At 46.2% G+C, this 12,960-nt stretch overlaps 3 non-coding genes across 3 annotated transcripts; all 3 read right to left on the bottom strand.

The window, feature by feature from the left end:
• Nucleotides 1-10,684: 10,684 nt before the first annotated feature.
• Nucleotides 10,685-10,756, bottom strand: TRNAT-UGU (transfer RNA threonine (anticodon UGU)). The gene has a single exon. It is a non-coding gene; the product is annotated as a tRNA-Thr (tRNA).
• Nucleotides 10,757-11,769: 1,013 nt separating this feature from the next.
• TRNAT-UGU (transfer RNA threonine (anticodon UGU)) lies at nucleotides 11,770-11,841 on the bottom strand. Its single transcript has one exon. It is a non-coding gene; the product is annotated as a tRNA-Thr (tRNA).
• Nucleotides 11,842-12,375: 534 nt separating this feature from the next.
• Nucleotides 12,376-12,447, bottom strand: TRNAT-UGU (transfer RNA threonine (anticodon UGU)). Its single transcript has one exon. It is a non-coding gene; the product is annotated as a tRNA-Thr (tRNA).
• Nucleotides 12,448-12,960: the final 513 nt, after the last annotated feature.

The following is a 12,960-nucleotide window of genomic DNA, read 5'->3' as shown; positions in this document are numbered from 1 at the left end:
ACCCCCATTAAGGACCGGACCGAAGAACTCCAGAAGCTTGTACGCCCAACTTTATCAATATTTGCCACCATTGAGGATTGAATTGAAGACCTTCAATTTACAAGACTGACACTCTACCACTGAGTTATAAAGGCATGGGGTTCTTAACTACAACAAGAATATCTTAATGATGGAAATAAACGAAACTTTCCAAACTTCACCTCTCGGCCACAACCAAGTAAACACACGAATCGTTGTTGCAGAAAATGGGAAATGCGAAAAAATAGAGAGGACACACGATTTATCGTGGAAAACCCTGTACGGGAAAAACCACGGGAGTACACGACTCCGAACCAAAACTATGCACAGAGAAGTATACAATGGCGAGCTGCAAGGCGACGACCTTGAGCTCGCTGTCCTCGCCACAGGCGGCGGAAATACACAGAGGCGTCGACCTCTTCCTCTCTCTCTCGCGCTCTATCTCTCTCTCACGGCTGCTCTCTCTTCACTCCTCTAGAGTGGAAAAACAGAAAAATGAATAGCAACAACAAAACTGTTTGCCCTAAGTCATATTTATACACATATGACTTTAGGGCTATTTACAACTATAGCCTCAAGGGCCCTTGGCAAACATATTCACAGATATGTTCCCACATCCGGATCTCTCTCCGGGTACATTCGTCATCCGGTTCCGAAACCGGGGTCTTCATCATCCGGTTCCGAAACCGAAACCGGGCTTGTCGGCATTCATCTTCGGACATCCGACCATCCCATCCGAAAGGGACCATAATCCCAACAAACTCCCCCTTCACTTCGGTATGGGATGTCTCTCCAATCCGATCCTCTTCCGGCATGCTTCCAGCTTGTCGGGTGTGAGCACCTTGGTCAGCATATCCGACCCGTTCTCGTCCGTGTGGATCTTCGTCAGCACGAACTCCTTGTCTTCTATCCTTTCCCGGATCCAGTGATATCTTCGCTGGATGTGCTTCGTCCGGGAGTGATAGGCCGCGTTCTTCGCAAGGTGGATTGCACTCTGACTGTCGCAGTAGAGTCGGTACTCCTCCTGCCAGATACCGAGCTCTCTAATGAAGTCCTTCATCCATATTATTTCCTTGCCGGCTTCAACAGCCGCCATGTACTCCGCCTCCGTGGTTGACAACGCAACCGTCTTCTGCAGCCTCGACTGCCATGAAACAGCTCCCCCTGCATACGTCATCACATACCCTGATGTGGACCGGCTGGTATCTGCATCAGCCGACATATCCGAATCGGTGAAGCCGTCGAGTTCGGGCTTACCGGAGCCGAATCGGAGGCACACGTTTGCTGTGCCCTTCAGGTATCGGAGTATCCACTTGGCCGCGTTCCAATGCTCTTTGCCGGGATTGCTCATGTACCGGCTCACCACTCCGACTGCATATCCTATGTCCGGTCGCGTACACACCATGGCGTACATCAAGCTCCCGACGGCTGAGGCATACGGCACTTTCATCATATCCTCCTTTTCAGCCTTTGTCTTGGGACTTTGCTTGCTGGACAGCTTGCAGTTTGCCGGGAGGGTCGATCCGACCGGTCTTGCTTCCGACATGTTGAACCGTTTAAGCACCTTTGTCACGTACTTCTCCTGTGACAGCCACAACTGCTTCTTGCTCCGGTCCCGGATGATGTGCATCCCTAGTATTTGTCTCGCCGGACCCAAGTCCTTCATTGAGAAGGTTCGGTGAAGAGCCTTCTTCAGCATCCGTATCTTGACCTGGTCCCGTCCGACGATCAACATGTCGTCCACGTACAGGAGGAGTATTAGAAAGTCTCCTCCTTCGAACTTCTTCACAAACACGCAGTGGTCGGACTGCGTTTTGAGGTACCCTTCGTCGGTCATGAAGGAGTCGAACTTCCGGTACCATTGCCGGGGAGCCTGCTTCAGTCCGTAAAGGCTCTTCTTCAACCGGCATACCAGGTGCTCCTTCCCTTTCTTCTCGAATCCTTCCGGTTGCTGCATGTAGATCTCTTCTTCGAGGTCACCGTGAAGGAATGCCGTCTTCACGTCCATCTGTTCTACCTCGAGGTCCATGCTTGCCGCTATGCTCAGCACCGTTCGGATGGAGGTCATCTTCACTACCGGAGCAAATATCTCGTCGAAGTCGACGCCCTTCTTCTGCTGAAACCCCTTCACCACGATCCTGGCTTTGTATCTCGGGGGGTTTCCGGCATCTCCCGGTTTCAGCTTGAACACCCACTTGTTACGGAGTGCCCGTTTTCCTTTCGGCAGCTCCACAAGTTCATATGTGTGGTTCTCATGCAGGGAGTCCATCTCCTCCTGCATGGCACTTAACCACCTGCGGCTATGGGTGTCATGCTTCGCTTCTTCAAAGCTCTCCGGCTCCCCCTCGTCGGTTAGCAGCACGTTGTCGTAGTGTAGGTTGCACACTATGTGGAAATTATATTTTTGTCCCTCCGGATAGAGAATGGAGTGCTTGGTGAGAACCGGAGGAAAAACGGCATACCGGCAAGGAAGAGCCGGATAAAGAGACATAAATGTAAAAAAAAGAAAATACTCACTACTGCGCAGGGCGTGATTCGAACTCTGCACCTCCACGTTGACAAACCCCAACCTTACCATTACATTAAATTATCTTAAGTGTTTTAAATATAGATTTAATATGTATAAGACCTTTATTTATGCATACCTTTATTAAAAGGTAAATCGTGTATTTTTTAATATATGAAAAAAGAAAAGAAAAGAAAAACACGAGACACTAAAAATAACTCATGCACATCTAGCGTGCATGAGCCCTATACTTAGGAAATAAAAAAAAAAAGCATCACATGCACATTTAGTGGACATGAACACTTTTTGTAAAAAAAAAAGCATGAAGCCATGCTTAGCTCTTCCTTCCTTATATAAGGAGGAGAGAAATATGTATATGGTTGTTGATTATTTGGATTAAGTATGAATTAATACAAAAATTATTCGTGGGATTCACGATTTATACGTCTACTTCTCTCTTAACACCCTAAGTACCAATTAATATAGTATACTCGTGTGATTCACGAGTTTCTTATCTTTCTCTTTGCTATTTACTCATAATTAATCTCTATCTCACGAACTTCTTTCTCCTAGTCCAAGACCTCTGTGGTTCCCACCCGACTCACGCAACGATCCGGAGCCGAAAGGCACGACAACGTGCTCTGGTTCCGGAAATCTCCGGGGGGCCCTTCTCTCTCTTAGAGGATATCTCCGTTTCGGAGCTTCGGTAACCGGTTCTTCCGATTCTTCTTCATCCGAATCCATTTCGGGATCGGGGCCGGTTCCGGTATCATTTTCATCTTCTTCGGCCGGTTCTGTTTCTTCACCGTCTTCGGCCGGATCCTCGAGTGCTAACCGGTCCCTTGCCGGTCGGGACTGCTCCTCGTAGAGTTGATCCTCACCGGTCGACTTGGAGCTCTTCATCTTCTTCTCCGACTCCAAATCGGCGAGTGTCTTGTCCTCCATGAAGATGATGTCTCGACTCCTGAATATCTTCTTGTCGACCGGGTCCCATACTCGGTAGCCGAACTCGTCGTCGCCGTAACCGAGGAATATGCATGGCCGGGTCTTTGGATCTAGCTTTCCTCTCCGGTCCTTTGCCACATGCACGTATGCGAGACACCCGAACACCTTCAGGTGCCGGTAGGACACTTCCTTACCGGTCCACACTTTCTGCGGCGTGTCTCCGTCCAAAGGTACTGAGGGTGATCTGTTTATCACGTATGTCGCTGTCGACATTGCCTCAGCCCAAAACCCCTTGGGTAATTTCGCATGTGCCAGCATACTCCGGACCCTCTCCATTATGGTCCGGTTCATCCTCTCGGCCAGCCCGTTCAGTTCCGGCGTCTTCGGCACAGTAAACTCGAGTCGGATTCCCTTCGAGCGACAGTACTCCTGGAACTGCCCCCGGTATTCCCCTCCGTTATCCGCTCGTATCGCTTTCAGCTTCTTGCCGGATTCCCTTTCCACTCTCGCGTGGAGTTCTTTGAAGACGCACAACACTTGGTCCTTTGTCTTCAACGGTGCCGTCCACAGCTTCCGGCTGTGATCATCAATGAATGTTACGAAGTACTGGGCTCCGCCATGTGACTTCGTTTCTACCTGACACACATCAGTGTGCACCAACTCCAATGGTGCGCTACGTCTCGTCGGTGGCCTTGAGTGGAAGGAGGTTCGGTTCTGCTTACCGGCCAGGCAATCGGTGCACTTCTCCAGGTGCACATGCTTCACTGGAATAAGGTTGTCTTCTGCAAGCCTCTTCATCCCCTTCTCACTCATGTGGCACAGTCTTTTGTGCCACAGCTCACCGGCAGTGTCGGCTGCCACATTCAGCTCTTCCGGACATAACCGGGCATTCATCAGGTACAGTGTGTTGTCTTTCCGGGCCCGAGCCACTATCAGGCTCCCCTTGCTGAACTTCATTACGCCGTTCCGGATGCTACCTGTGTAGCCTTCATCGTCTAGCCTCCCGGCCGAAATCAGGTTCAATCGAACCTCCGGAACGTGTCGGACATCCTTCAGCAGCATTTTGCATCCGGTCGGGGTTGTCAACCACACGTCTCCGATGCCGGCAATCCGGCACGTACCTTCATTTCCCATCCGAACACAGCCATGCTCACCGGCTGTGTAGGATGAGAAGTATCTTCTCTCCGGGGTCAGGTGGAACGATGCTCCGGAATCGACCACCCAGGTCGTCTCATCGCCGGCAATGTTTAGTTCACCTTCTTCGGTGATGAGCATGATTTCTTCCTCACTTGCCGCGAGTGCCGTCGTTCCTTTCCGGTCCTGCCCTCGCCGATCCGAACCTCTCCGGTCCGTGGCTCCCCGGTATGCACCGTTTCTCTTCGGTGACTTCTTCGAATCGGTGTCGTCGGCTCCGTTGTCTTTTCGGTAATGCCGACAATTCTTTCGGAAGTGCCCCGGCTTCCCACAGTGGAAGCATGTGGGCCTTCCTCTTGACTGCGACCGGGTCCCCGACTTCTCCCGTCTTTGCGGACTCCGGTTCCATTGTCTTCCCCGATCCGATTCGGTAAGCAGCGCCTTCGAGTCGGAGGCCGGTTCTTTGTCTCTCCGACGCGCTTCTTCGTTCAAAATACTTGTCTTTACCGTTTGTGGGGACAAGTTATCTTCGGTGCAGGAGGTGCTGAGAGTCACCACCAAGTTCTCCCAGCTTTCCGGCAATGTACACATCAGGATGATGGCTTGCATTGCATCCTCCAACGGGAACTTGATCGCCGCAAGCTGATTCACGAATCCCATGAACGTGCTTACGTGTTCCACCATACTCTCGCCATCCCGGTACTTGAGATTCACTATCTTCCTCATCAGGGAGGTCCGGTTCAATGCATTCTTCCTCTCATAGAGGCCCGACAGCTTCCGCCACATCTCATATGCATTGGTGTCGTTCGCCACATGTTGTAGAACGCTCACGTCTACGTATTGCCGAATGGTTGCAACGGCTTTCCGGTTCAGAAGCCTCCATTCCGACTCAAGTACCCCCTTCGGTATTTCCGACCTGTCAATCGGTTCGTACAGGTCCCGAACAATCAGAAGATCCTCCATCTTGATCTTCCAGTCGGCGTAATTCTGCGCATTCAGCACCATCATCCCCGGCTGCCCGCTGCCGCCGCCTTCCATTTTCTGCAGCAGCTCGCTCTGATACCAAATTGATGGAAATAAACGAAACTTTCCAAACTTCACCTCTCGGCCACAACCAAGTAAACACACGAATCGTTGTTGCAGAAAATGGGAAATGCGAAAAAATAGAGAGGACACATGATTTATCGTGGAAAACCCTGTACGGGAAAAACCACGGGAGTACACGACTCCGAACCAAAACTATGCACAGAGAAGTATACAATGGCGAGCTGCAAGGCGACGACCTTGAGCTCGCTGTCCTCGCCACAGGCGGCGGAAATACACAGAGGCGTCGACCTCTTCCTCTCTCTCTCGCGCTCTATCTCTCTCTCACGGCTGCTCTCTCTTCACTCCTCTAGAGTGGAAAAACAGAAAAATGAATAGCAACAACAAAACTGTTTGCCCTAAGTCATATTTATACACATATGACTTTAGGGCTATTTACAACTATAGCCTCAAGGGCCCTTGGCAAACATATTCACAGATATGTTCCCGCATCCGGATCTCTCTCCGGGTACATTCGTCATCCGGTTCCGAAACCGGGGTCTTCATCATCCGGTTCCGAAACCGAAACCGGGCTTGTCGGCATTCATCTTCGGACATCCGACCATCCCATCCGAAAGGGACCATAATCCCAACACTTAATTTACTATATCCCCGTAAGGATTAGTCCGAAGACCATAGAAAACATGGGTTGCTTCAATACAAGAAGGACCTCAAAATTTTCTTTAGTTTACATTCGTAGAGAACTCCAGAAGTTGGTACGCCTAACTTTATTAATATTTTCCCCCGTTGAGGATTGATCTCTATAGATCTCATGTGCAAGGGTGCATATGTGTGAGGATAATATAGGTAGAAAAGTGTAAGTCCTATATTAAATGTACTTAGGAGTGGAGGATCTAGAATATCCCCCTTAAGTACAAGGTCCTATTTAAGGTGTTATAGTCAACACTTCTAACTAGATTCCATCTAGGTAACTGCGAAGTTATATGGTTGACTAACTAACTAAACTAAGTTGAGCTTGATCTCTCAACATGCCCCCTCAAGCTCAAGTGTGAGGCGTCCGACATCCGCTTTGGCTTTCATTGACTTCGTGTGCTTCCGTCCGACCTTCAACTTTCTTCGCCGTGGCAATCTCGGTTCCTCCTCCTCAAGCCGATGACGATGGCTTGTAGTGTGTGGGCAAAGGTCGACTACTTCCACCTATCGTGGGTTATGAGCCGCATTCGGACGAGCTCATGGGCTCTTGTTCGACCGCTACCTTCATCGTGGAGGCATAGTGATGGGCCATGTACTCGTTGTAGCCGAGCCGAGTGACGAGGTTCTTAGCTCTAGATGAGCCTCAAAGTTTTTCACTCGCCGATGTGAGCGCCTTCTTTACTTTGGGTGTTCGCATGATGGGTACACCAAAGTCACTATCTAGTGAGTGAGCCGACACATCTGAATCACTGTTGTTGGGGTGGTCGACTTCATATTCAGGCATCTTACCTTTGCCTTTGTCCAAGTGCGGATTTGGCCGCGATGTGCTTGGATCATGTGGGGGCTCTTGTGGCCCACTAAACGTTGTCGTAATCAGACTTTTTTCGAACATGTGTTCTAAGCGATCTCTATCTTCTACCTCTTGTTCGGCAGATTCCGGGTCGAGTAGAGTCGGAGTCGAAGTTGTCTTTGGTGCGTACCAGTATGCGGACTCGTCGAAGACTACGTCTCGACTTACCCGAACCGCTAGAGTAGAAGGGTTGTAGCACTTGTATTCCTTTTTCTCAAACGAGCATCCTATGAGGATACATTCCTCCGACTTCGCGTTGGGCTTCTGTCATTGTTTGTTCGGGATGCGTACATTCGCCATGCTTCCGAACACCTTGAGGTGTGACAGGATCAACTTTCTTCCGACAAGGAGCTCATATGGAGTTAGCTCATGCACTCCATTAGTGGTGCATTGATTTATGAGATAGACGGCCGTGGATGCCGCTTCGGCCTAATAGAAGTTTGTCATGTGCTTCTCGTGCATCATGGTGCGTGCTACCTCGAGTATTTGCCGATTCTTCCTTTCGGCTACTCCATTTTGTTGGGGTGTGTGTCGATAGGAGAATTCTCTCTGAATGCCTTCACTTTGGAGGTAGGAGGTGAATTCATCAGAGAAGTACTCCTTTCCTCCGTCCGACCGTAGGCATCGAATGTGCCGACTGGTTTCTTTTTCGGCTTGGCCCTTGAGTGTTTGGAAGATGGAGACCACATCGCTTTTCTTCTTCATCGGGAAGATCCATGCGTAGTGCGAGTAGTCGTCAATGATGGTGACATAGAATCGGCATCCGCCGATCGTCGGCGTTTGAGCCGGTCCCCATACATCCGAGTGTATGATGTCAAGGAGGCCTTTGCTTGCGGAGCTTTCCATCATAAATGGGAGTCGATGTTGTTTGTTGAGTTGACACGCTTCGTATACTCAGTTGACTCGTTTCGACTCGAAGGTCGGAAGTCCGATGACGACTCCCTTTGTTTGCATAGCTCGTAGCCGTTGGAGGTTTATGTGGTCGATTCTCTTGTGCCACAACTCGATGATTGTCTCGATTTTTAAACCTTTGGCATACATGAACAATTTCACCTCATTCGAATTGAGGATGAACATCTGACCGTCTCTCCGTCCCTTGGCTATGAGACGACCATCTTTCTTGATGAAACAACCTAAGTTGTTGAAGCGGACTTGCATGCCTTGCTCCACGCTTTGGCCGACCGAGACCAAATTCTTCGTTATTGTGGGCACGTGCAAGACATTCTTGATGCAAGTTTGTTCGCATTCTTTCTCGAATGGGACATTGCCGATGTGCCGAATGGGATGTGTAGTGTTGTCTCTCGTCTCTATGAAGCTGGATCGATCCGGTGTACGCAAGTCATTGAACCAGTCTTTGTGGGATGTCATGTGATGTGAGGCGCCAGAATCGACGAACCACACGTCTTACGAATTGGAGGTGCTTGCGGAGTCAGAGGCCGACATAGAGTTCGCTCTATGCCTCATTACGAATAGTCCGTTACAGTCGTCGTATTCGGAGTTGGTGGCGTAATTCGTGTGTTGTCGTCTTCTCGAAGACGGCTTGCTTCTTGTTTTTCGGCACTTCTCCTTGCGCTGGCCGATTTTTCCGCAATAGTTGCAAGTTGCGGGCCACGTTTGCTAGCCTTGTTCGGCATGGAAGCTCCCCCTTCTTCTGAAGGTTCCTCAAAGGCTTTCGTGAAGGTAACAATCGGCAACGGTTCGGTTTGGTTTGAGAGGGTCCAAACCGAACCTATTTGGAATCGAACCGTTTGAATTTTCAAAACCTGAACCAAACCAAATTGAACCACGGAACTGTTAAACCGAACCATTACTTTTTTTTCAAATCATTAAAACATTAAACTGTAAAAACCGAGGTTTCGTGGTTCGGTTTCGATTTTCAACAAAGGTCAAAATTTTAATTATTTTAAATTTATAATATTTCATTATTTAAAATTTTTACGATGTTCCTAAAATGTGAGAATAAGGTCTAAAAATGAAAAGATGATTTAAAAACAATTTTTAAAAAATAAAAAATAAAAAATTGTTAAACTGTTTAAACCGCGGTTTTTGGCTGTTAAAACCGAACCGAAACCGAATCGAACTGTTTTAAAAAACCTAAACCTGAACCGAACCGAACCGAACCGAGTCGAGTCGAGCCGAACTTTTGAAACCGTTAAGCCACGGTTTCACGGTTTGGTTCGGTTCAAACTGAGCCGTTGCTAATTGTTACGTGAAGGTTTGAGTTCCCTTCATGTGATGGGCTGCATTGGCCTCTTCTACCGCCGTGACCTCAACCTCGGCCACTGTCCGAACTTGAGAAGAACATTTGTCCTTCCGACGTCTTCGTCTTGGTTCGGATGTGGTTCTCTTCGACCAATAACATTGATTGGAGGTCGAAGAATGAAGGAGGGTTTTCCCTCACCAAGATTGTCGTCCTCAACGAGTTGAATCGAGACTGCCCAAGCATACTTGAACCATCTCGTCTTCGTCGATGTTTATGTTGATGGAGCCAAGCGAGTCGCAAATGTTCTTGATCTTGGCGGTGTAGACCGGCACAGACATGTCTTTTTGCTGAATGTTGTTGAACTCTTGTAAGAGTTGAAGCCTTCGGGCAGTTGTGTTGGTGGCGAACATTTTCTTTAAGTTCTCCTACGCCTCTTTGGGCGTCTTGGCATTTTGAATATGGCTACCATGTGGTCATGGACACATGTTGCCAAGCAATAAATGACTCGACTCGCCGCTTGCTCCCATGTTGAGTAGTCGGCATTCTTTGGGTAGGGCCCATTTTCTTGAGCGTCGTTGACGTAGCTCCAATACCCTTGGCCGACGAGGTATTGGGTCATCTTGTACTCCCAAGATGAATAATTGCTCTAGTCTAGCTTTTCACTAGGGAGCGAGCTACCCATTTTTGTGTTCATGTTCATTGTAGTGTCTTCCATTTTTCTTTTCTTCCTCCGATCACGTACTCGTGTGACGTAGCGGCACTACAGTAGCGAATAGCCGGTTTTTGTCGTCGGCGTCTCGAACACACAATCGCGAAGTCGGCTAGGCTTAGTGGATGTGCTAAACCACACGCTCTGATACCATGTTAAGAATTAGGTGATTAACTATGGGTTAATTAGTACCTAATTATGTGATTAAGTTAAGTGCGAAAGATTATGTGATATTTGTCTGAGAGGAAGAGAGAGAGAAAGATACACTTATGAAGAACATAAGATGGGGGATGATTAACTCTATATTGAATTAGCATCATCATCATCAAATACAAAAATACCTAAAATGAGGTATATATAGATCTCATGTGCAAGGGTGCATATGTGTGAGGATAATATAAGTAGAAAAGTGTAAGTCCTATATTAAATGTACTTAGGAGTGGAGGATCTAGAATATCCCACTTAAGTACAAGGTCCTATTTAAGGTGTTATAGTCAACACTTCTAACTAGATTCTATCTGGTAACTACGAAGTTACATGATTGACCAACTGACTAAACTAAATTGAGCTTGATCTCTCAAGAGCCCCCATTGAGGATTGAACTCAAGACCTTCAGTTTACAAGGCTGATACTCTACCATTGAGCTATAAAGACGGGTTTCTTAACTATAACAAGAACTTTACCCACATTAAGGATTGGACTGAAGACCATCAGTTTACAAGATTGACGCTCTACCATTGAGCGATAAAAACATGGGTCTCTGCAATACAACAAGGAACTCCAAATTTACTTTAGTAGAGAACTCCAGAAGTTTATACGCCTAACTTTATTGATATTTGCCCCCATTGAGGATTGAACTTAAGACCTTCAGTTTACAAGACTTATGTTCTACCATTGAGCTACAAAGGCATGGGTTCACAAAGAATATCTTAATTTACTATACCCCCAGTAAGGATTAGACCGAAGACCATAGAAAACATGGGTCTCTTCAATACAAGGACCTCAAAATTTTCTTTAGTTTACATTTGTAGAGAACTCCAGAAGCTGGTATGCCTAATTTTATTAATATTTGCTGCCATTGAGGATTGATCTCAAGACTGATGCATTCTTAGAGAACTCTAGAAGCTGGTACACCTAACTTTATTGATAGTTGCCCCCATTAAGGATTGAACTCAAGACCGTCAGTTTACAAGACTGGTGCTCTACCACTGAGTTATAAAGGCATGGGTTTTTTAATTATAACTAGAATATCTTATTTTATTTTATCACCATTAAGGACTAGACCAAACACCATCATTTTTCAAGATTGATGCTTCACTAAGTTATAAAAGCATGGGTCACTTCAATATAGCAAGTACCTCCAAATTTACTCTAGTTTACATTCGTAGAGAAGTTTGAAAATTGATGATTTACTACTAAGTTATAAAAACATGGGTCTCTTCAATATAGAGAGTACCTCCAAATTTATAAAAGCATGGGTCTCTTCAATATAGAAAGTACCTCCAAATTTACTCTAGTTTACATTCGTAGAGAAGTTTGAAAATTGATGCTTTACCACTAAGTTATAAAAACATGGGTCTCTTCAATATAGAGAGTACCTCCAAATTTACTCTAGTTTACATTCGTAGAGAAGTTCAGAAGCTGGTACGTCTAACTTTATTGATATTTGGCCCCATTGAGGATTGAACTCAAGGCCTTCAATTTACAAGACTGATGCTCTACCATTGAGCTATAAAGGCAAGGGTTTCATAACTATAACAAGAACTTTACCTGACTGAAGAACTCCATTAAGGACCGGACCAAAGAACTCCAAAAGCTAGTACGCCTAACTTTACCCCTATTTGCCCCATTTACAAGACTAACACTCTACCATTGAGCTATAAAGGCATGGGTTGCTTAACTATAACAAGAATATCATGATTTACTATACCCTCGTAAAGACTAGACCAAAAACCATAGAAAACATGGGTCTCTTCAATACAATAAGTATCTTCAAATTTTCTTTAGTTTACATTTGTAGAGAACTCCATAAGCTAGTACACCTAACTTTATTAATATTTTATATTCCCCCATTGAGGATTGATTTTACGACTTTCAATTTACAAGACTAATGCTCTACCACTTAGCTATAAAGGCATGGGTTTCAAAAAGCATGGGTCTCTTCAATACAATAAGGATCTCCAAATTTTCTTTGGTTTACATTCGTAGAGAACTCTAGAAGCTGGTACGCTTAACTTCATTGATATTTGCCTACGCTTAACTTTATTGATATTTGCCCCCATTGAGGATTGAACTCAAGACCTTCAGTTTACAAGACTGATGCTCTACCACTAAGCTATAAAGGCATGGGTTCCTTAGCTAGGACAAGAATATCTTAATTTACTTTAGCCCTAATGAGTACACTGAAAACCATCAGAAAGGATCTCTTCAATACAAGATAGACCTCCCAAATTTCTTTCGTTTACTTTCGTAGAGAACTCTAAAAGCTCGTACATCCAAATTTATTGACATTTGCCGCCAGTGAGGATTGAACTCAAGACCTTCAGTTTACAAGACTAATGCTCTACCACTGAGCTATAAAGCCATGGATTTCTTAACTATAACAAGGACATCGTAATTTACTATGACCCATTAAGGACTACACTGAAGACCACCAGTTCACAAGATTGACACTCTACCACTTAGCTATAAAAACATGGGTCTCTTCAATACAATGAGTACCTCAAAATTTACTCTAGTTTACATTCATAGAGAACTCCAAAAACTGGTATGCCTAACTTTATTGATATTCGCCCGCATGTCGTATTGAAGTGCAGAGCTTATGTTTACAAGACTGATGGTCTACCACTAAGCTATAA

Source organism: Azolla caroliniana, unplaced genomic scaffold (assembly GCF_043228905.1).
Source record: "Azolla caroliniana isolate FFs.n. ecotype wild unplaced genomic scaffold, voAzoCaro1.0.p SCAF_3, whole genome shotgun sequence".
Lineage (NCBI taxonomy): Eukaryota > Viridiplantae > Streptophyta > Polypodiopsida > Salviniales > Salviniaceae > Azolla > Azolla caroliniana.
The sequence above is the reverse complement of the archived record's forward strand: the minus strand, read 5'-3'. Positions and strand labels throughout refer to the sequence as shown.